Source organism: Pteropus medius, unplaced genomic scaffold (assembly GCF_902729225.1).
Source record: "Pteropus medius unplaced genomic scaffold, Ma_sr-lr_union100, whole genome shotgun sequence".
Lineage (NCBI taxonomy): Eukaryota > Metazoa > Chordata > Mammalia > Chiroptera > Pteropodidae > Pteropus > Pteropus medius.
The window spans coordinates 36,919,743-36,943,703 of NW_024340849.1; the positions used below are offsets into that span (position 1 = coordinate 36,919,743).

At 37.2% G+C, this 23,961-nt stretch overlaps 1 long non-coding RNA gene across 2 annotated transcripts; it reads right to left on the minus strand.

Annotated features, from left to right (window-relative positions):
• Positions 1 to 229: 229 nt before the first annotated feature.
• LOC120583251 (uncharacterized) lies at positions 230 to 11,751 on the minus strand. 2 transcript variants are annotated; one of them, XR_005647743.1, is made up of 4 exons: positions 11,662 to 11,751; positions 4,331 to 4,495; positions 2,699 to 2,929; positions 230 to 1,054 (listed from the first exon to the last, which is right to left on the minus strand). It is a non-coding gene; the product is annotated as an uncharacterized LOC120583251 (long non-coding RNA). The 2 variants fall into 2 exon arrangements; XR_005647744.1 differs by lacking the exon at positions 2,699 to 2,929.
• Between the last annotated feature and the right edge of the window lie 12,210 nt (positions 11,752 to 23,961).

A 23,961-nucleotide genomic window follows, 5' to 3' on the forward strand; every position in this document is an offset into this window, starting at 1 on the left:
TAACATTGTACTGGACAGCAGCCATTGTACCAAGGATGATTAGAAACAGTGAGTAAGTTAACTGAAGTGGTATCACTGAGACTGTATTATAGTCTACTAAGTTTCTGCTTTTTGTACTTAATTTCTTTCAAGACACCTAACCTGGAGTAGATGATTTTTTGTGCTTGGCCCACAATAGATCCTTAGCCAAAGTTAGATGGTAATGATGCACAGGGAAGCAAGGGGTTAACAAGCACTTTAATTTTCATGTAGGTTTACTTAAATCAACAGTAGAGTCAACTGTTGAAAGGATTACAAAAGCAGAGACAGTGTGTACTGCCAGGGAGGCACCCTGGTCATGGGAGTGGAGAGAATGTCTCGGCGGGTGATGTGGAGGACTCACTGGGGAGTGGGTATGAGACCCTGAGCAGGTCTGTGTAAGCAAGGTGGGCTTCTTATTTCGTTATTTTCAGCCTTGCAATTAGTGTAGGAGCAGATTCTATGCATGCTTAAGCCATAGTTAATATTCTCTCTCTTTCAGATGATGTGTTTTGATCTCCCCAAACTGAAGTCTCTTCTTCTGCCTCTGGATTCTCATAGCACTTTATCTGGTTGACTCTCTGCATTTCTTTGTTCGGGCTGCCATAACAAAATACCACAGACTGGGTGGCTCATACAATGGAAATTTATTTTCTTACAGTTCTGGAGGCTAGATAGCCAAGATCAAGATGTCAGTCAGGTTGGTTTGTTCTGAGGCCTCTCTCTGTGGCTTGTAGATGGCCGTCTTCTCTTTATGTTTTCATATGGTCTTTCCTCTGTATCTGTCAGTGTACAAATCTCTTCTTCTCATAAAGTCATTGGTAATATTGTATAAGATCCCACTCTAATGGTCTTATTTTAACTTTACTACTTCTTTAAAGATCTTATCTTAAAATACAGCCACATTCTCAGGTACTAGTGGTCAAGACTTCAACATATGAATTTGGGGGGAACATAGTCCAGCTCATAACAATCTCATAGCACTTCTCTCTTTCAGCCTTGTGTTGTAGTTGCTTCTTTGTCTGTTGTTTCTTCTCTACGGGATGACAAGCAAAGAAGAGAAGAGAGAGGGAGGGAAAAAGGGAGGAAGAAGAAGTTAGATTAAACAGGCATGACACACACCATGCAACTGAACCATCATGCAACTGAACAAAAATAAAGGCCAATAAGCTATTAACAAAGAATATTGTGGATAAGTATATAACTGAGGAAGAGTCTTTAAACATATCAGAACTACCCAACTCAGGAAAAAAAAAAGTCTGCCAGAGCACGTGGACAATCTTCGAGAATGTTATTAACAGATCTGAAGGAAATAGGCTTTATCTGGTTCTGGGTGGCATTTGTGTCAGAATAGACATGATTTATTCTGCCTGAAACAGTCCCCCAAAGAAGGCATTCAGTAATGAGAAGGCTGTTAGTCTGTCCCTGAGCTCTCCAACACCTCTTGTGCTTCCTGCCATTGTTTTGTTCTCTCTTGAGACCCTGTGCAAAACAGGACTTTTTGTTGCTTCATCCAACTGTGCAGGCCTGTGATATGGGCCTCTCCCGAGTCACCCTGCTCAGCTGGGCAGTGTTTCAAGGGATCAGGAAACCGTTTTCCATCCCAGGAGCCAGCCTCAAAGTTAGAAAGTTCTGTGGTTTGGTTTGGATTTCGCTCATCCCTACAGAGAACTTGGTCTGCCAATCTCTACATACATGTCAGCATAAATAGCAACAGATGTACCTTCAACATGTAAAAGCTCCATAAAATATAACAAACTCTGTTTTTCCATTTGGGATGAGTCATTAACCATATGTTTGTGATACTCTTTCATTTGCAGATCTGAGGCACACAATTTACCTTGCAGGAGACCAAGAGCTATTTCTTTTTAGGAGGTTCCTTCCTGTCTCAAGAATTGATTCAGCAACGCCTTGGTCTATTTCCGTGGGTATCTTGAATCAAACTGTGGAATATGTATGGACTTTTCTTCACATGAGCTGCATGGTGTGCCTGGGCTCTACCCTTGGAACTATTTTTGGCCAGAACATTTGAAAACCCTCTCTGGTGCTCAGAGTGCTGCTCATGTGACTTCTCAGTGGCTGCCCTCGTGCAATGCAATATGCTGATTTCAGGAGAGGTTGTTTGGTTTCTGATACTTCAGAGAGAGAGAGAAATGTTGCATTCCACAAGGCTGTAGGCAGGGAATACAGAAGTTGAGTAATTAATGGATAGCATTTTGCAGAGAGAGAATGATGGTCTTTTGTTTGTTTTTGTCTTGTATGAAAGAGTTGTATGAAAGTCTTTTCAGTATTTAGGTCCAAAAATAAGCTATCCTTGAGGAATTAATTTTGACTCCTATCAAAGTTAGTATTATCTGGGAATTGAAAATTCCCTCTTCTAAAAGAAGGACTAAACTTTTTTTATTGTGAAAGGTTTTAAAAATACACAAAGTGAGGAATATAATATAGTACTATTATACACCCTCATATATATCACACAGATTTCGTAATTATTAGCATTAACATTTTGCCACACTTGCCTTATTTATTCCATTTTCTCTTCCTTTTTATGTTTCTTTATAGTATTTTTCAAAAAGTCTAACATCATGTCATTTCATCCTTATACATCTCCAAATAAAGATATTTTCTTGCAAATGTGATACTATAATTATGAATAACAAAATTAACAATAATTCCTTACGTCATCTAATGCCAAGTCTGTATTCAAATTTCCCAGATTATCTCAAATGCATTATTTTAAAATCAGATTGTTCAAACACAGATCTAATTGATGTCCGCATGATATATTTGGGTATTTTGTCTCCTAAGTCTATTCTACTTTCAAATAGTCCTCTTGTCTTTGTTTGGGTTTCCTCCAAAGCAGACTTCATGATAAGGACCTGAGTGCAGGTATTTTATTTGAGAGGCAGTGCTAGGATGCAAAAATGAAAGAATGAGAAAAGTGAGACAGGAAAGACTAATAAAAGATACAATAATGAGCAGGTTATTACTGTGGCAGCTGGGGTTTAATTCTTCCAGGGATGATACTCTGAGGAATTGTGTAGCATGCATTTCAGAGTTGTCCTATCAAATGTTGAGAAATCTGGGGTCTTCATCCCCGACTCTCACTTCTCGTTGGTTACTTTCGGTCCTCTTCTAACATCACCAGGAATTCGCTCAGCCCTCCAAGAGCAGGGCTGAGCGAATTCCTGGTGATGTTAGAAGAAAGCCTGAGAGAGAGAAGCAAATAGTCCCGGATGACTCTGGTGAATACTGCCAACATGGACAGAAGTTTACCGTGGCTGCTGAAAACTCAGGTGGGGTCGGGGAAGGGTCAGCTATACACCTCCTCTTCTCTCTGTCTCTGTCTCTGTCTCTGTCTCTGTCTCTGTCTCTGTCTGTCTGTCTCTATCTCTCTCATTTTCTTTTTTTTTTTGTTTGCTTGTTTTTGTTTTGTTTTGTTATGTTTTGTTTTATGTCATTGACTCGTCCTGTAAAATGTCGTAAACTCTGGGTTTGACCTATTGTTTCTTTGTTGGTATCTTAAACTTTTCCTCTCTCCCTCATATTTCCTGTGCACTGGAAGCTAGACCTAGATCAAAAGGCTTGATTAGAGTCTGTTTCAATTTGTTTCGGCACGAGTACTTCACAGTTGCTGTTCTTTCTGCAGATTTGACGGGGAAGTTTCTAGGTACTTTGCATCAAGGAGAGTGAGCCCTTACTTCAACCTGGTAACCCCTTACAAGAGAAGGCACCTTAGAAATTTCTAGTCCAGCTTCTTATTTTATGAGAAAAAGAACTGATGGCCAGAAAGATCCTTGACCATCTCTCCTGCCACATACTCTTCTCACATTTATTTCACATTTTTCATGTATTTAGTAATCTCTTACAATCTCTCCAGACATTCTACTGAAACTTCCCCGTGGAGTAAATCCTATGAATGCCTCTCAATTCTCATTCGATATGTTATCTCTGCAGCATTTAATATTAATAACCACACTATCCCCCTTAAAATACTTGCTTTGCTTGTCTTCTCTGATCTTACTCTCCAATCTTTCTGATTAATCCCTCTTAATCACATCTATTTGCCACTAAAATATAAGTATTTGCTAAGATTTATACCTGCCAGATATAATAAAATTTAAAAGAAACTTTTTATGCCAAATTAAAAAAGGATTCCAGGAGTCAATGTATAATTCCTATGCTTGTGAGAATAACATAGAATTAAAGGAAGTGGGCTGAGACAATTCTGTTCATACCTGATAATGTTTCTCAACTTCGAGATATGGGAACAGGGATACGAGTGGGCACAGAAAAGATAAAACCACATTACCAAGAGTCCATTAGCTCTTTGTGGATCAGCAGTGGCACCAAGCTGGCAGAAGGCCTCAGGTTCAGAGGCTCCACATTGTTTTCTCAAGCTTGAGAGAATGATGTGGAGACAGGGCAATACAGATGAAAAATTTGAGACAATCTCCTAGGAGACGACATCGCAATCCTAGATCAGCAGTAACAGACAATAGTTACTGAGCTGAGAAACTATATGACTCACCAAATGACATGCTTAAGTGTGAGGTATCAGAATAGCCAAATTTCCTACTTGCACTGTAGTACATGAACAAATAGAAACCTGACGACCCCTCTTCTTTACTCCCTTAGAGTGCTGGCCCCAGTGAAGGAGTTTTTATTTAAGCCTATCAAAATGTAATGGACAAATTTGTCCATAATCTTAGCTCTTTCTACAATTTCTTTGGGTAAAGAATGAACTGATACTTTATAATATCCACTCCCTCCGCCATGTTAATTCCCATAGAATGAGAGTTTAAGAGATTTGGCTTTCTCTATTTTGTTGATTAATTCAGAACTACAAGGTCCTATTTCCACTCGAAGGTGAGACTACAGAATAAAAACATAAGCTTGAGACTTAGAAAAATTATTCAGTGAAAAGGGAGTAAATAAGCCTAACGCATAAAACAGAGATAAGAGAGATAAAAAGCATAATTTGAAGTAAATTTTACACCAGAAGACATAATGAAAAATATACAATTCTATCACGCTCCTAAGAAAAGGAAAGGATGAATGAACCTATTAAACAAGAAATGGGAGAAGATAACAAAGTGTAAAGGGAACTGCCACAGGTAAGTAAAAAACGAAGGAGAAAAATAATGTTATTATAGAAGTAAAATTACAGTTGAAAAATCAAAGCACAAAATTGATCCTAAAAAAATTGAATCAGTAGAGAACTATCTTAAGAAAATCACTCAGAATGAAGAGAGAACAACAAAGGAAAGAAACAATCAGAGCGAAGATGATGGCTATGGAAATCAAACAATAAGGAGTAGACATATAGTTTGTGTTTCTGAAAAAGTCAGAAATAATAAGCAAAAACACACAAAAAAGAATACGTAGTTTTTAAAGGCTCACTGTAACCAGAAATATGCATAATACTTTGTCAAATACCAAGTTCTCTTCAAGCAAAGGTACAGAACTTAAAAAAAAAAAAAAGAAAAAGAATCTTTCAAATCAGTATAGCACTGCTTAAGACTATCGTCACACTACCTGGCTTCACATTACATTGCTCTGATGCTAAGTAGTATACAACTTAAGGATTATCATAAGATAAAATGTAAAAATTTCTGTAAATCTTCTTAGCCTGTTGACTGGCACATAATAAGTACTTGGTAAAAGCCATCTATTATTACAAACATTCAGCCAGAAGCAATATGTAACCAACACTAGAAATAATCACACTATCAGTATTAGAGAATTTTAAGGAGGAAAGTTTTGACCAAGTATTCCATAAACAGTCAAGTCGTTATTCTTGTAAAAGCAAAAGAAAAGCATATTAAAGCAAGAATTTGGAAGTATATCACCAATAAATAATTTATGGAAAAGTTCATTTGCAGAAGTATTCCAGCAATGGAAAAAAAATCAGAAGAATAAGAAATTTAATGATATTAAGTGGATCAATTAATTCATGTGTTCCTAACCTCTAGGAGATTCTGAAGAAGGCATGGACTTTGTCAGGAAGAAAAAAAGATGTACATACTACCTATACATAAAAAAGTATGTAATAATTTAGATTATTCAGAAATCTATGGAAATTAATTCATGGCCTCCTTTGGAACTCACAAATCACATATGCTATTTTAAATATCAATCTTATTTTAAATAACTATGATTATTTTGATTATAAAACAAAAATTAAAGTGAAATTTGTGATGGAATATCTTGTGGATATAGATATAGATAGATATCTATTGATATATATGGTATAAAAGTAATAATTTGAACATGGTAGATATAGACAAAATCTCACACCAGGCAAAACACACACACATGTGCACACACACACACACACACACACACCCCAGGAAGTGAAAGGAGTGAATAGAATGAAGAAAACTATAAAAGTGTGTAAATGCATACATTTTCTCATATTTTCAGGGAATAGATGAAAAATATGTCAATTTTTGATAGGTTTGAGCAAATATATAAAGACATGAAAGTAACATTTTAAAAAATTGAAGTTAAAATATATACATTCTAAATAGTGAGAATAAATTAAATAAATACAGAATATTATAGGTAGATTAATCAAATGACAAATTTCTATAATTATTATACCTAGGCTGAATATATGGTTGCTCACTGTACTGTTCTCTCAACTCATCTGTATATTTAAATAGTTTTATAATAAGACCATAAATGAAGAAAAAAATAGGCAAAATATATAATTAGACCTAAAGAAGAAAAATAAATAAATAAAACAAATCACAAAAGCTTGCTCTCATAAAACTTAAAAACAAATCTCAAAAGGATTAAGCCAAGTCATTTAACTGTTTCCCCTACAAAAGTTAAATACTCTTTAAAATAAAACAAAAAAAAATCTAAATATTCAACGACAATGATATTCTTTGTGTCATTCAATCAAAAACTGTAAGATATGGGGTGAAGCAGAAAACTGCGACCCATAATGAGACAAATAGTCAATCATAGAAACAGATCTAGAAATGACAGAGTTGACAGATTTATCAGGAAAGGATTTTAAAGCCAGGATTATAATATGTTCAAGGACTTAAAGCATTGCATAAAAAATGTACATATGGGAGAATAATTAAGTTTTAGAGATTAGAAAATACAACATATGAAAGGAAAATTTCATTAGATGGAATTTAGAGACTGCATAATAACAGAGCAATGAACTTGAGAGCAGCAATGGAAACTATGTAAAATTAAATATAAAGAAAAAAGACTGAAAAACTTTAATAACGTCTCAGTGACCTGTGAGACAGGTCAAGTGGCATAACACAAGTTCCAGAAAAAGAGGAGTGAGGAGAAGACAAAATATATCAGAAGAAATAATGACTGAAAAATTTTCCAAATTTAATAAAAACTATAAATTCAAACAATCAAGAAACTCAAGGATCCTCAAGCAGGATAAATATTTTTTTAAACCATAAATACACATCATAAATAAATTTCTGAAAACTTAGTGATATAAAGAAAAGTTACAAAATATTCAGTTTAAAAAACACACGCACACATAACAGGGACACACATAAAAAATACTACAGACCTTTGTTAAAAAATAATGCAAGTAGAAGATAGTGAAATGATATATTTAAAGGGCTAAGGAAAAATTTCATCAACCAAGAATTCCTTACCCAACAAAACTATTCTTTGAAAATGAGTGATGTAAAGACATTTCCAGATAAACATAAGCTCAGAGAATTATTAATAGGAGATGTGCATTAAAAGAAATGTTAAAAGAAGTTCTTTAGGCTGAATTAAAAGACACCAGATAGAAACTTAGATTTACATAAGGGAATAAAAAACTGAAGAGAGCGTATAAGTGGGAAATATAAAATATTTTCTCTTGTTTTTTTATTTTCTTCAAAAGATAATTGACTTTTCAGATAAAAAATTATGCCAATGAATTGTAAGGTTCATAACATAATAGAGAAGTAAATTATATGAAAACAATAGCACAAATGATGGCAAGACGAAAATGAAAGTATATCTAAAGTATATTATTTAAAGATAGAGTATAAGTTATAGATTCATATAGTAAAACCTAGAACAAACACTAAAAATAAAGAAAGATATAGCTAGCAAGTCAATGGCGGGTATAAAATCATAATCAATTAATCCAAAGAAGACAGGAAAAATAGGAAAGAAAAGGAATAATAAGCAAATTGACCAAACAGAAAAAAATAAATAAATAACATACTGATAATCTCTTTAAACATAAATGGGGTAAATGTTCCAATTAAAAGGCAGTAATTGTCATTTAAATAAAAAAGGAAGTCCAAGCTATCTGTTGTCTCAGAAACAAACTTTAAATATATAGGGCCAGGAATAACACATAAGTAAAGGGATGGGAAATAATATACAAGGAACTACTAATCAGGAAAAAGCCAGAGTGGCTATATTAATATCAGACAAAGTACACTTCATAAGAAAGAATGTTATCAAAAATAAAGAGGGATATTTCATAATGATAAAAGAGTCAGCTCAACAAGAAAACACAACAGTCTTAAATGTGTGTGCGTCAAATGGCCAACCCTCAAAATACATAAAGTAAAAAAACTGATAAAAAGGAAAGGCAAAGCAAACAAATTTACAATTATATCTGGAGACTTCAATACTTTGTTACTATGAGATTCTTTCACTTTGTGAAAGTGAAATTCTTTCACTTTGCTGCACTTTTTCAACTTTATTATTTTATATGCTTTTTAGAATACTCATCAAATTTCTAAGCAATCCAGATAGAATTTACTTGAGATTGCACTGAATTTATATAATAATTATATATGTTTTATATGTATATGTATACTTATGTACGTATTCTGTTCTATAGTACACATGGGGAAGAACTGACACCTTTGCAATATTATATCATTTCATGAAAGAGCATGGACTATTTATTATATTCTCTTATGAGTTTTAATTTTCTCCATCAAGGTCTTATGTATTTGCTGTTATTCTTACGTTCATTAAAGATTAGTGGGTTTTTTAAAAATATTATTTTGTTTTTGCTATTATAAAAGATAAGCTTTGTTATATTTTTTATTTGGTTATTACTGTTGTAGAAAAAAATATTACTCATTCTTATAAACTGATCCCAAATCAGACACCAGTAGTTTAAAAGTCTATGAATTTTTTTTTTAATGTCCTCTATAGAGAAGATCCCCTTGCATACAAATAATGTCTGCTTTGTCTTTTTTTTTCCAGTTCTTACTCTTCTGTTTTTTTTTTTCCCTTTAATTTTTTTAGAACATTGATAAGGACCTAAGGTGGAAACAACATGTGTCTACTTGGGACCAAAATGGTTAAGAAACGGGTATACTCTCCCTACCATTTTTTCTCCATCCACTGGCAAAGGATCTGGTATGGGAGGGTAGAAACAGGATAAATACATGGAAGAAGCTTTGACCTGAATTGCCAAGTGGAAATCAGTCCCATGAACCCCTGAATGGACTGTTTGTGTTCAGCTATTGTATTTAGAAGTAAACTGTTTCAGCAGCTAATGTTACCATAATGCAAAGAAACTTGAAAAATAGAGATTCGTACCTTGTTTTATCCAAGAGATCTCAACATTGTAGAGATGTAAATTTTCCTTACATTAATCTGTAACTTAAACACTATCATAATCCCAAGAGAATCTACGGAAACATAACAAATGATTCTAAGTTCTATTTATGTGTAAATATTTGAGAACAAAGATAAGAAAAACTGTAGAATAGATTATTAAAGAATTTATCCTGCAAGACATTGTGAAATAGGTTAATGCCAAATATATATATTTACACACACACACACACACACACACACATTTATAAAACATGGTACTGGCAAAGGAATTGAGAGACTGGTTAACAGAACAGAATTATATTACTGAATAAAGAGTCAGTATACGTTAAAGGGGATTTTAATTCAATATGAGAAAAGATGGGTTAAAGTGCTTCATGGTTTACAAAAAATTAATTTCTGATGAATTGAAGATTTAATTTAATTCATTCAACAAGTGAGTGTTGAACACTTACTGATGCCAATCCCCATTCTAGCTCCTAGGGATAAAATGGTTTAAAAAAAGACAAAAATTGCTACCCTCATGGACTTACACTCTAATGGAGGAAGAAGATACAAGAAGACAATTAAATAAATGAAATATATGGGGCATAATTTAAGTGGAAAATGTGACATTTGAGTAAAGACTTAAAGAAAGTGAAGAACACTGTACTGCCAAGTAAATAATGAAATGATAAACCTATAAACTTGGAATGGGGAAAACATTTCGGAACATGATACTGAAGCTGGAAATCATAAAAGAAAAAATGGACAAAATTTATAACATAAAAATGTAATCAAACTTAAAAGACAAGTGACAATTTGGGAAAAAAATAACATATTGTCACACTAAGGGGTTATATTTAGGGTGACCATAGAATTTGCTGTCTAAACCAAGTTACATTGGGAGTGAAAAGAGGTGCTATTTTTACTTATGTCAGAAGAAAGTAGAATGTGCTAGACAAATTAAACTGTCATTATAAATAAAACAAAAATCTCAAGAGAAAAGTAGACATAAATGTCTAAATGCAAGTGGCAGTAAACATTTGAGATTATGTTAGTCCTCGCTAATAATAAAAGGAAAACAAACTAAAAAATAGGACATCATATTTTTTGCTCATTTATTGTAAAGATAAAAATTGATCTGATGAGCCTATGCTAGTGAAATTTTAAAATGATGTAAATTTAGTTATGGAAACTTGGGCAAAATATATCAAATTTAAAACATCCATGTTTTAACTCTACACATAAAATTATAAGGATAAATTCTAAGGCAATAACTAGATATATAAAGTATCAGGATGTTCAAACTAGGGCTTTTCTCAGTGGCAAAACAACTGAAAACATTCCAACTATTCCACAGGGGTTTATTTAAACAAACTAGGACATATTCATATAATAAAATACTATGCACCCATATTAAAGTAATGATAGCTGCTTTAAAAAAAACAAAGTCAAAAATGTCCATATACTGAAGTTTAATTCTACCTCATATTAAGTCCAAAATGAACTCTCGTCTTTCTCTTCTCTATCTGCTTAAAAATTAGCTAGTTCTTGTCTCAGCATATCTTTTCTGATAAAATCTTGTTAAAATCAGATAATAGTAGCTATCACACAGTCATACTAACTCCTGCCTACAATTTCCCTGAGTCAGTAGTTTTGGTATGGACATGATCAGCCTTCTAAGTTATTGTAGTGAACAATTTTACCAAATGTTTTGCCAGTGAAAGCTGTGGTACTCTGCCTATGGACTGCTAGTTTCCTTGCCATCTGCCATTCTACAAGTAAATCAGATGACACAAATTTTAGGTTTTTGGTTATGGAAACACTCCTCTTCAAAGAACCAATTTCTTTAAAAGTTAAGGTAATGCTAGCTGCTTTAACAATACCAAAAATGTGGAATGACTCAAACACGATAAAAATTCAGTCTCACTCACATAAAATCTGACACCAGTATTTCTGAATCATTGGTAATGCTCCTCTAAGCAGTATTTCAAGGATCCAAATTCCTTTTAAAGTTGGGGCTCCTTCATTTCCTAGGCTTTATGTTCATCAGTAGAAAGAGAAAAAGAGGAGAGAAGGTACACCTACTTCTTACTCATCTCAACACAAAGGTAACATGCACAGCTTCTGCTCACAATCCGTTCGCTAAAGTTGAGGAAGGCTGGGAAAGGCAATCAGGCTGAGTAACCAGGAAGAGGAGGAAATAAACTTTGTGACTAAATATATTACTCAGGTTACGCTTACTAATGCTTCGGTAACAACCCCCAACAGCTCAGTGGTTTAACCAACAACAATGTGTTTGTTGCCCACGCACAGTTGCCTCCAGAATGGAAATTCTGATTTCTTAAGATAATTAATACTTAGTTATAAAGATAATAGTAAGTATATATTATTATAAATATACTTGACTACACATTTTTCAATATACCCAATTATCTCTAATAGTTATATTAAAAAATAAATTTTCTCTCTTTTAGATTTTCTGTATGTTTTTTACTTTTTCCACAATAAGCAGCTATTAATTCTGTAGTAAGAAAATACAAAAACAATAAAAACCCTTTTAAAAATACATTTTTCACCAGTCCCTTTCAAATGCTAGAATTTTGCAAACTCCACGTTCCCTTTCCAGTTCAGAATCAGCCAAGGATGGAATCACACAAACGAGCAGGTGTTACTGAGATTGTTGAGCCTCACTCACTGCAAGACAGTGGCAGAGGGGAGGTGGTATGTGGATGAGAGAAAGCAAGGTTAGCATCCCCTTTTGTTTCGCTCTGTCATACTACCCTTTAGGCCAGGTCACGTGGCACAAGAATCTATATCCCCCAGGGAAACCATCTCCTGAATTTAAAGTCTGAGCAGAGAAGAGGGCAAAGGTGAAAAGAAGCAGAGCTGAAATTTTTAATAGGAAATGCCTCACAATGCTTACAGAGAGGAAGAGAAGAGAGAGAAGACTGTGTAGTTTAAGGTTGTTTGCAAATCAAACTCATTTTCCCTTCTAGATCTAGATAATAATTACTTACTTCTGTGGAAAATAAATTCTAGAATATTCCTGATGGAGCCTAATGTAGACAACCAGGTAGTTGTTTACTTAAAAGGTAATTGCCTTCTCTAGTTCAGGCTAGTAAATTCTGTGTTTGTAAGATCTAAGGTAGAGCGAGATAGGAGTATAATGGATTTGTTCATTCAAACTGTGTTGAACACTTGCTCTAATTGGAAATTTGGCATTTGAGTCAGGAAATAGTGGCCTATGAATGCTGACCAATATCCATATGAGATGGACATATTTAGAAGGCTGACCAAAAAAAACATATCTGTACCAAATAAGAAATTTGTAGCTATTAGACATTTAATAAGTATTAAGTAATGGACACATGTAAGAGGCCAAATAATGGTGTCAAGACTGGGGGCCTTTTAAAGGCCTGTGATAAGACATCCAAAATATCTGAAATCCCCACCCTAATACTCCGTCATCTCTGACCCTGCCATCTGATGACTGATTTGTGAGGCTATAATTCAAGAATTTGTGTAAAGAAGGTACACAGATGTTTATACCCCATATATCAGTGCACCTCCTCCGAATTTTTTACGACACACTCATTACATTCACTCTGAGCCTATCAGTCTGTCAGGTTCCTTGAGTTTTCAAGGAGAGGTATATATTGATTACCATGGAAGAGAAAAGACAGTCAACCAATGGATGTCACATCATCTCAATGCTTCTGGCACCGAGCAGTACTACTTTATAAATGTGCAAGAAAGTGTTTTAGAAAAACTAGCCTGCTCTAGTCAGGATATGCTATTTGCTACCCCAAAGCTGAGTGGTTCATGACAACAAATATTGATATTTCACTTTTGCAAATTCCGCTGTGAATTTGGGCAACATTCCAAGGCAGCTATTCTCCATGCAGTGACTCAGCAATCCAGGTTGCTTTGATCTTCTTGCTCTGCCATCTCAACATGAGTCCTCCATGATCACCGCACCAGAGAAGCAAGTGTTTGGAGAATTCATGCCTATTTTTCTATGCTTTGGCCCAGAAGTGACACATGTCACTTTCAATTGACCAGAACAAATTATAAGCCCTAGTCTAACTAACAAGGACATAAGAAATGTAGGCCAGCATATGGAATACTTCAAAGCATTATCTGATCTGTGTTTGACTTTCTTTTACTAACTCTGATATCTGTTTGACTTTCTTTTATTCCCAAGGAGAGATTTGATTGGGTTGGCATAAGTAGGTGCATTCAGTAAAGACCACTTATAGTGGGCAGAATTCCTGTTGGCATCTCCAAAGTGATCAAGTTTCTTGTGCTTGGAACATATGTGGAAATCTTGCTGCTAATCCAGGATTCTGGTTTCACCTCTCCAAAAGAATATACCAGAGCAACTAAAAATTTTTAACAAAAAATTGGGGCCACTTTTGTTTTTTTTAAAAAAAATACTGTACATGAAGGCCCTGAGGCTTCAGATGTGTTCCTTCTAGTGCATCCATCACATATAGTCTGGCACCATGTGCAAAGGTCCATGGACCAGGTCTGTACCACAAATGAGTGTCTAAGAATGAGATCTTCTCACCAAACACTTTTCCGGTCACTACCATTTACTAGACTGGGGATGTAATGAAGGAATTCTATCTTCAAACACCTTTTGGTTTGGTGGGAAATGTAGATTAATTATTGTAGCACTTCATGAAATAAACAGTATGAGGGATGCTAAGAGACACTTGGAAAGGGTAAACTATTTCAGATTAGGAAACTGAGGAAAGAATGCAAAAGACAATGACATTTGAACAAGATGAGAAAAATGAGAAGAGCAAAGAGAAACCGAAAGTAAATTCTCCAACTTCCTGAAACTAAAAGTGTGTATGTGTGTGCATGTGTGTGTGTGTGAGAGGGGAGCGGTGACATTGGTTGGGGAGCAGAGTGGAAAGGAGGCGGGAGAAGTAGGTGGGGCTTATCATGAAAGTCCTTCTTATGTTCCCAAAATAAAACCTTCCTCTACCTGGCTTATTTTCAATTTGACCCCAGAATGTGGAAATGAAGATCCACTCAGGATCTCACTAGATGACTTCCTCCCAAATGTCAAGATCTCCTTAATGGAGCCTTGAGAACTCCAAACAACAGCTAAAGCCTCATTTGCTTCCTCTGGTCTGGGGCCAGCTGGCAAAGTAACAAACAAATAAAATCAGTACAGTACAACTGGCGGCTGGTCACCCAGACACTCCCACAGCCCTTTACGTTTGTGTTCAAGACTCCTCGTGGCTCACAGCATCCCCTGCCCCGCCACCCATGTGTCTGATTCCTTCCTGGAGAGTGGACCGCATGATTGGCCACCCGCCAGGCTTTTCACCTCTATCGTCTCCTAGACTTCATAACCCCACGCTGCTCCCGAGTCTCCCCAGCCTGGGTTTTCAGGACTTGGCAAGAACAAGGAATTAAATATGTGGCAGATGTGCTCAGGGTCAAGAGGCTTTCATTCTTTTGCTGATTTGCAGTTTCTCTGATAGTCTTACTCTGTCCAGGACCTCTGATTATTTCCTATCCCATCACACTATGAGGTCTGGAGGTCTGTGAAGTTAGTTTTGAGCATATGACCAAACTCAGGAAGCCAGGCAGTGTCAAGGACCCAAGAGCTCATCTACAAAAGAGACCGAATACAGTGGCATCGGTGGCTGGTGACGGGAGAAATCAGTCACAAGAGAGATTATCTCAGGAGGTGACAGACAATGATAGGTGTTGCAAAGTCTTAATGTCAACTGGTATCTTGGTGGTTGAAGTTCAGCTCTCCTAGGGTAAAAGAACATTATCAACTTTGCTTATCCTCCGAGGAATAGATGTCTGTTACCAATCCAAGGAGCCCAGGACACTATCGTAATAAATGTTATGCCACCTAGCAACAATGGCTGTGACCCTGAGATGAATTGTTTGGGGAACAGGTCATATCAGAGTGACTTTTAAATAGCTGTCTCCTTTCAACCTCCTTTTTCTGAACTGGGCAACCATTCCCTGTTTAAATGCCACTCTCCTTTAAGGGGGTATATATTTAGGTTTCTATGTGTCTGAAAAAGCAGATGACATGCTTTCTTGCCAGATCTGGAGCACATCATCAATTTTGATATGATGGAAAATGAGATGTTTGTATATGGTAATTCTTCATAGAGGAGAGTAAAGTCTAAGATTGTTACTATCTTCAGAAGCCACTTCCCAGATCCTTTCCTGAGATGGCAAAGACAATGGTAGCTGCAGGAAATGATGCCCTTTCCATACATTGGTCTGTAGCTGAACGATAGATTTAAAAGGAAAAAAAAAATTGGAGGCCAAAGAATTGTTTTTCTATCCAATTGGGCAAAGAACACAACTTAATAAGGCAACTACTATCACAAAAATCCCATTTGTGATAGGCTGAATAATAGACCCCAAAGATATCCACAGTCTAATCCCTGAAACCTATGAATATTAACTCATGTGGATGGCAAAAAGGACTTGACAGGTGTGATTAAATTAAGAATCTTGAGATGAGGGGATTATCCTGGATTGTGTAGATGGGTCTCAAATGTTATCACAAGTGTCCTTATAAAAAAGAGGCAAAGGGAGACTTGACCACAGAAGAGAAGACAATGTGACCACAGAGGCAGAGATTGGAGTGATGTGACTACAAGCCAAGGAATGCCTAGAGCCACAAGAAGTTGGAAGAGGCAAGGAACAGATTCTTGCCCTGAGGTCTCTGGAAAGAACCAGCCCAGGTTTCAAAGTGTCAAACTTGACTTTAACCTAGTAAAACTGATTTTAGACTTCTGGTCTTCAGAACGACAAGTGAATAAAGTCATGTTGTTTTAAGCCACTGTGATTGTGGAAATTTGTTATAGCATCCAGAAGAAAGTAAGGCACCATTTTATACCAATGGCTTACTTTCAAGATGAAGCCTCAGCTATGTAGTTACATCTATAAGTTGTTTAAATGGATTACGTATTTTTTAATTGAAGTGGGTGTGTGGGTAGCTATCTGTCAGATTTGCCCCGTCATAAGTCTACTTGGCTCTTTTTCAACCAAATTTTTTAAAGGAATCGTGGCAAATAAACCACCTGAAGTTCAGGAACTGTCATTTGTGCAAGAGAGAAGTGTTTCTGTCAGTCACTCCTGAAAGTTCTGGCCAATCAGGGTGGTCACACTGGCCAGGGGCCCTGGTGTACTGCTGTAGTGGGCAAGCTCTGAGCATAATGCAGGAGCCTTCTGGGGATCGGAGCTGTGAGGGTTGGAAAACCAAAAATGGAAAGTTCATAACATGTATATCAGAGCTCCTCACATTGCCATCCTGAGGCTGTACAGGATACCCCCTTTCCTGCTTCTGCACATATTCCTTAGACATTCCCTTTGGTGATATATTCATCTTCAATCCAAAACTGTCCTTGAAATTTACATAAATCTGATTGTGTCTTTGTAAACATGCTAGGAGTGGGGACACACAGTATGATTTGCCTTGGGCCCCACACACCCTAGGGAGATTCTTGGATCTTTCACTCTTGGACTGGATGCAATTGTTTTAGTTACGTAGGACCAGGAGAATTTGCAAAGTTATCAACAAGAGCATAGGGTCAGAGAAAAAGAATGAAACCAAGACAGGGAACTTTAGAAATATAGTCTTATTTAACCCTCACAATTACTCATAAATCAAAGATAATATCTCAAATTCACAGATAAGCTGAGGATCAGGAAGACTTCAGTTACTTGCTCGAAGTAACTCACTTAAGTGGCAGAGCTGGCTCTGAATCCAGACAGGATTGATTCCAAGACTCTTATTTTTCACTACACAATCCTGAAGGCAGCACAGATTTCTGAACAAAATGTTCTGGGCATCCCAGCTTCTCAACTCTCACCAAACAGCCTGGCAAAGAGGAGGGGAAATCCATTCGGAACACTATTCTCAAGTGACCGGAAGAAAGAGTCCTGTTTTGAAGGCAAAGCCTTTTCTTTAAAACTATACTCTCTGCCTAGCCCATTCCTGAATAAAAGGCTTTGGAATGTGGAATATGGAGACTGGCTTCTCGCTCAGGCACTGGACAGAATCCATGTGACATTGTTCTGGTAGTAACTCTGCCATGGAGATATGCGATCTCCAGCAGTTGTCCAAAAGCATCACTCTTGTTGCATTTCACCCTCCTGCATCAGTTGTCCTCCATCTCCACCTCACTCCCCACCTGCTCCGGAAGGCAGCCTTCAGAGATCTGAGAAAGGGGCAGAATGAATTCAGTCTCTCCTGGGCAAAAAATGGTTTTCTGTCAAGTGGATGACATGAATGACTCAAGATGAATACTCAAGGATGTATCGGAAATTGGTCTACAGTAGTGGGGGAAGGAGGGACGAAAGCCTGAGTTGAGTTTATGAAAGTTTTCCACTGAAGTCAGCAAACAGCTTAAATTCAAACCAGGCACAAGACGCTTGAATCTCCATATGAGTTGTTCATCAAAGGGCTAAAGGAAAGGAAATTTGAGCTGGAGCAGGGTCTGGCCCAAAAGCTTTCAAGTGATTCCTTTCCGTAAGGAAACTATTTCCTTTGTCTGTACATGTTCAGGAAAATTGCCTTTTTAGAACCTGGTTTGCTCTCCATTCAGGTCAAGTTCTTTTGACCAGTTTTTAAAAAAAATCATAAGTATGAAATGTCTACTGTTCTTGATACACACACACGCACACATGCACACTCAACTATAAATATGTGGGCCTTGTTTATTCATGCTGGAGCACCATATGACTTAAGTATTAATCTGGGCTGATTTAAGTTCAATTTAATAGGCAGGGGAGTGAAGCAGCTAGCACCCCGGATATTCAGATTATCTGTGACTATGCATGTTAACAAGCAGGGCAACGATGTGACATTGCGATATCTCTGACACTCCCTTAAAAAAAAAAGTGAGCCCAAAGCTTAAGTCCAGACTTATCTGCTAAAGAAAGTGGATCGTTTAGATGGGACTGTATTGATTAAAAAGAAGAAGGAATAGCCAAACTCCACCAGGAAAGAAATATTAGCTGCTGCCTCAAGCAGGCTTCCTTTCTTTCAGCACTTTGTTTAGACGAAGAGGTCTCAAGTTCTCAGTGTTATTCAAAGTAAGTTCAGAGAGGTCTTCTCTCAGTCCCTCTGGTTTTCAGCTCCCTGCCTGTGTTCCTTTAAGACACCCACTCTCCACTGACAGCCAGGATGGGACAGTAGCCGGATGACCATTAAGGATTTGCCAGTGTGTTTTCTGTGTCCCTTAATATTGTTACATTATTCTCTCTTCTGGCTTTTGTTCTTTTTTTTTTTTCTTTCTATTTCAAATTTTCTTTCCTTTTTTTCTATGTAGTCTAATCGTATTCTTAGAAATTAGAATTGAAAAAACCTCTTAAATGTGTCTCTTCTACTCCTGCCAGGGCATGATTGCTTCCTATGGTTAACTTTCCAGAACTCCAGCCTGGCCTCTTTCTAAATATGTCTGATGGTGGGGTTTCCACTTCTTCCCTTGGGAGACACCTCCTTCACCTCATAGACTTGACTGTAAGGAATACTTTCCAAATACCCAAATTTCCTTTCCTTGATTTTATGCTATTCCTCAAGGCCTTCTCTCCTAAAGGTGGATTTGGGTTCCTGTGCCCACTGCACCCCCTGCAGGAGACATTTATTTGATACGTTTAAAGACGGCGATTTTTTAAGTGGCTTCTCTTTGGAGGATCTGTGAATCTGGTTCTGGATTGTCCATCAGTAGACCAAGGTTATAAGCCACTCAAGTCAGGAGCCTTTACATTTACATTTGGGGTGGAGAAATTCTATAAATGAAATAAATGTGAAAATTTTGCCTGTTAGCTACCATTATTTGCATTAACGAGTTAGTGGAAAATTTTACATAGGTAAATAGTTCTCTCTTCTGTTTACTGACAAGGCGATTGGCTTTCTCACCAGGGCAACTAGGTGCTTCTGTCCCTTTTCTAGAAACTAGTTCTTACAGTGTTGGCGGATGGCATCCATATAGCTTCTCTGCAGAAGGAATCCTCAAAAGTGCTCATCGCAGATGTGGTAGAATGTTCTGGCTAATGGCCTGTGCTCAGACACCATCAAACCACTGGTGAAATTTGATTCCCAGCCAACCTTTTTCCATGAAACTCTAGACTCAGGAAACTTTCAAATAGATCCTGGATTCATTCTCAAAATGAGTTAATTATAAGTATAAAAGAAATTTGCCATTATTTCTGAAACCTTATTTGAATAATGTGAGAACCAAGTCAGGATTTGCATGTAGTACAATATATTGTCTTTTTTTCCCTAGTTGGGGGGAGGTGGGGGCGGGGTGGGAAACAGCCATGCTTGGAAAACTTAGAGACCTGCTTGATTACAAATTTACAATTTCCTTCCTTATTGCATGGAGGAAAAAATACGTTAATTAATGAAAAGTCGTGGGCAGCTTCTTTTATTCCGGTCACGCTATGCATGTCAATTGTGTAATTATAACCTGCCTTTCTTTGGGTTTCCTCGGGGTAATTACCAAAAACCTAATAAAGTTTGGGGAGCCCAAAAAATTGGCTTGAATGGAAATGCTACTTCAGGGGGAACAGCTTAACACAATAGAATCCTCTTCTCTTGTAAGCTAACGCCCTTATTTTTTTGGCCTCATGTCTCAGTTTTACACATTTTGCTTTAGCACTTACTCTCATTTTGAAAATATCCCTTTCTTGGTTTTGTGGCCCTGACCAACTCAAGTGGGGAAAAATTTGCTTTTAAATATCTTGTTACACCAAACAGTTCTTTTCCCTTTAGCAATAATTTTCATCTTCAAACTCATTTTGGGCACAGGAGTGATTCCCAGTAAGGGATCCCCAAACACCTAGAGTTCCTGAAGGTAGTAATGGGAGTCTCTATATTTTACATATTTCAAAAAGCCTAATGGAAATCATATATTTACTCAGAATAAGGCTGCAGAAGAAATGAGTAAAATTTCTTTCATTTGGCTAGAAACAGGCTAGAAATGTAGCAAGTCCATGTGTTAAGGATGGATAATTTGTGTGAGTGGGAAAGATGTCATTGTCATCACAGGGGTTCGTGGGTATGACTAGTAGATCTCAAGCTGTTACTAGAGCCCCATTACTTTGGTAAATTAAAAATCTTGGAGCAAATAGTGGGAGGTGGCAGGGGGTGGTGGGGCGGGGGAGAGAAGAAAAGCAATTTCTAAAAGGCAGTCTGAGGAGGAGAAAGTCGGGGAGAGTTGCTCTGTCGTTTTCTTAGATGACTCTTCAGTCCTCTAGGATGAGTGTCTTTGCTTTTGATGCCTTTCCAGAAGGAAGAGAAGTTTTCCAAGGAATCCAGTGACCCCGGGGTTTGTTAGGGCGTCTTGTTCTATTTCTTCCTTGCATTCCACTTTCTGTTAGAGCACGAACGTGATGCAGATTCTAGGGGGTTGCTGGTTCTCTTACTCATTGCTGCCTCCATTAGTTTCTTATTTTTTATCTCTAGGAAATAAAAGGTCTTGGTGCCATCTTTTTCTCCATTTATTGTAGAAAAGGCAGATTAAACCAGATATTTTCAATATTTGAATTCCTTGGAGTACAGTATTTTGAAAATACAAGTTATTCTTATTATTAAAATCCCCCCAAAAGCAACACTACAAAGACCGACATATGTATCTATATATCTATATCTATCTAGATATATGTGGAGATATTGTCCAAATGGAGCCTATTTATTTCTACATATAGATGGATATGTATATATACATATAAACGTATACATATCTTATACACAGGTATACATATACATCTTATGTGTATTTGTATACATCTATACATCCTATCTGTATTTGTATACACACATACACACACTTTTTTCCCCTTTTTGGCCCGGTTTATTAATAATTAGTGTTGATTAGAAAATGAGTTTTACGTGAATCACACACTCCTGAAATCTTTTCAGTGGCAGATCAGATTTTATCACTGGGGTTTCAGAAGTGGCTGCAGAACACACTGCCATCTCCATATTCATATTTCAGATCTGTCAAGACACCCGGATAGTTCATCTGATCACATAGATTTCCATTCCAGGCCTTGAGAGACAAGAAATCCGGCCATCACAGAGAGCCGGGGCAATTAAACGGAATCAGCGCTCTGAGTCTCAGCGGATGTCTTCTGGGTTACCATGGGGGACACGGGTTGGTATGAGGTTTAATCAGGCACTAACAGCACCTTGCTGGGAACTTCATGGTTGATAAAGGCAGCCGCATCAGACCAAGTCGCTCCTACTTTTTAAAGAGAAAGCAGCCTCTTTTGAAATGTAAAAAAGGTAGGCTTTGTTGCACCATGCAGTTCCAGGGAGAATCTGAGAGGAGTTACAGTTGTTTTCTTTCATAGTCTCCAGCATTCTTCCTGGGTTTTGATAACAAACTGAAAGATGCCCTTTGGGCTAAATTTTTAAAGGACCCTCTTCTGCCCAGATTTTGTACTTCTTGTGGGTCTTATTGCTGGGCCCACTGTTATGTGGGTCTCACTATTACACTTGTCATTGTCATACTGCTTAGTGAACCACGTTTGTTACAACCAGTTTCTCGTGCCATTGAATAGCTGCATCTCTGTGCCAAAAAAAAGAGAAAGAAAGAAAGAAAGAAAGAAAGAAAGAAAGAAAGAAAGAAAGAAAGAAAGAAAGAAAGAAAAGAGAAAAAGAAAGAAAAAGAAAGTCTATCCAAATGGGGCCAAGTATACACAAATGGGGACCTCTTCCAGGGTCTAACTGCTCTTGTCTTCAAGAAAGACAAGTGATCTTGAATTATTCTTTACTTTGAAGGTTCATTTGCTTTCAACGTTTTTCAGGCAGTTTTAATTTTCAGCAAAGGAAGATGATTATAGCCCTATTTAAAGAAACCCTGAATTTGCCTATATGCAAGCTGGCCGTATAATTTATCATTATAATTAAGACACTTTAAAGAGTGAAAAGGGGTGTTATTAATAATCATTCAAGAGGCATAACCTAAGATTTTCCCAGGCAAGCTAGGACATAGGGCCACTCAACCCATTGGCTGGCCTTGCCGGCCTAGCAGCAGAATCCACAGCTCTCAGAAGATTTACTTGGAGAATCACAAGCTGAGAGAGTCTATTTAGCAAAATAACATAGGAATCCCAACTATAGAGACTACGGATTTATGATTAAAAAAATAAAGAGACGCAATGGCTTTTCTTTCACAAGTGGATTGCTCTATATTCTTTTCCAGAATTGCTTAATTCTAGTGGCATTTTTGTTATTGTTATTTACCTCTATTTCTTTTTCATCGCTTCTCTCTTTTCTAGCTCTGGAACACATAGCAGTGCGCATGTCTCTTGGTGATCATAGTCATGGGAGTTACTGAAAGCACCCTCCTACCCCATCCCTAATGTCTACCTCCTCTGTAGCTATCAGGGACCCTCACAAACACCACATTTAACATCTTCCAGTTGCCAGATGAGGTCCTCAGCCCCTGAATTCTCAACAGTCTTCTAGAGTTGTTGATCCACAGTGACACTGCTGGGACCCATGATGATAACAGTCACTGCTCACCTGCCAACTGTCCTGAAGTCCAGCGATATCTCTTGGGGCTGGTGTAGATCAGGGAGGTATATATGGAGTCAAATCACCAACAGCCTCACCTTGGCCACTGGTCACCACTTATGTTACCCTGTCTTTACCAGCCTTTGCCTACAGCCCTGTCCCAGAGAAGGGAAAGGTGCCCAAAATCCCTTCTCAAAAGCTCTGAGGTACTGTCACAGGGTTGTTTTTTCCCTCTCTACATTTTAATTCCATTTAGTTACCATATTCCATTTCAAACAGGATTATGAGGAAGAAAAGTAAAAAAAGAAGGGGAAAACAGGAACTCCGAGGCACTTCTAGGGAATATTCCTGGGGTAAAATAACACAGGGTGACAGTTATTTTGAGGCAAAGGGGAGAAGGAGCAGGAGACTAGGGATATGATCAGGATAATGAAATGTTGGTGACAAAAAGGTCCAGGAATGAAGTCAAGTGTCAGAGGGCTCTTGAAGGAAAGAATTCCCTCTTTACTCCTCACAAGCCTTTTTTTAAAGCCAGTTCTTAAAAACTGAAACAAAATTTTGAGTCTGTTGTCACAATTTCTCTCCAGCGTGAAACATGACAGTATTTAAGCCTTCATTGACACATTGGTAATGCCCTAAAGAGAAAGGGGTTAATTGAAAAGGTTGCAAACCTTCCAGTACATGGGGCTTGAAACAGGCGTACGCGCATGTTTCTCTGTATGTGTGTGTGTGTTCGTTCCTGGGCTTTTCTTTCGAGAAGATGTTGACGGTGGCTGCACTGTATCTTAACTGTCAAGCTATTTTTTCCTTGCTAGCTTTCATTTGTGTTTTTCTTCACCTTTTGGAGACCCCTTACCTCT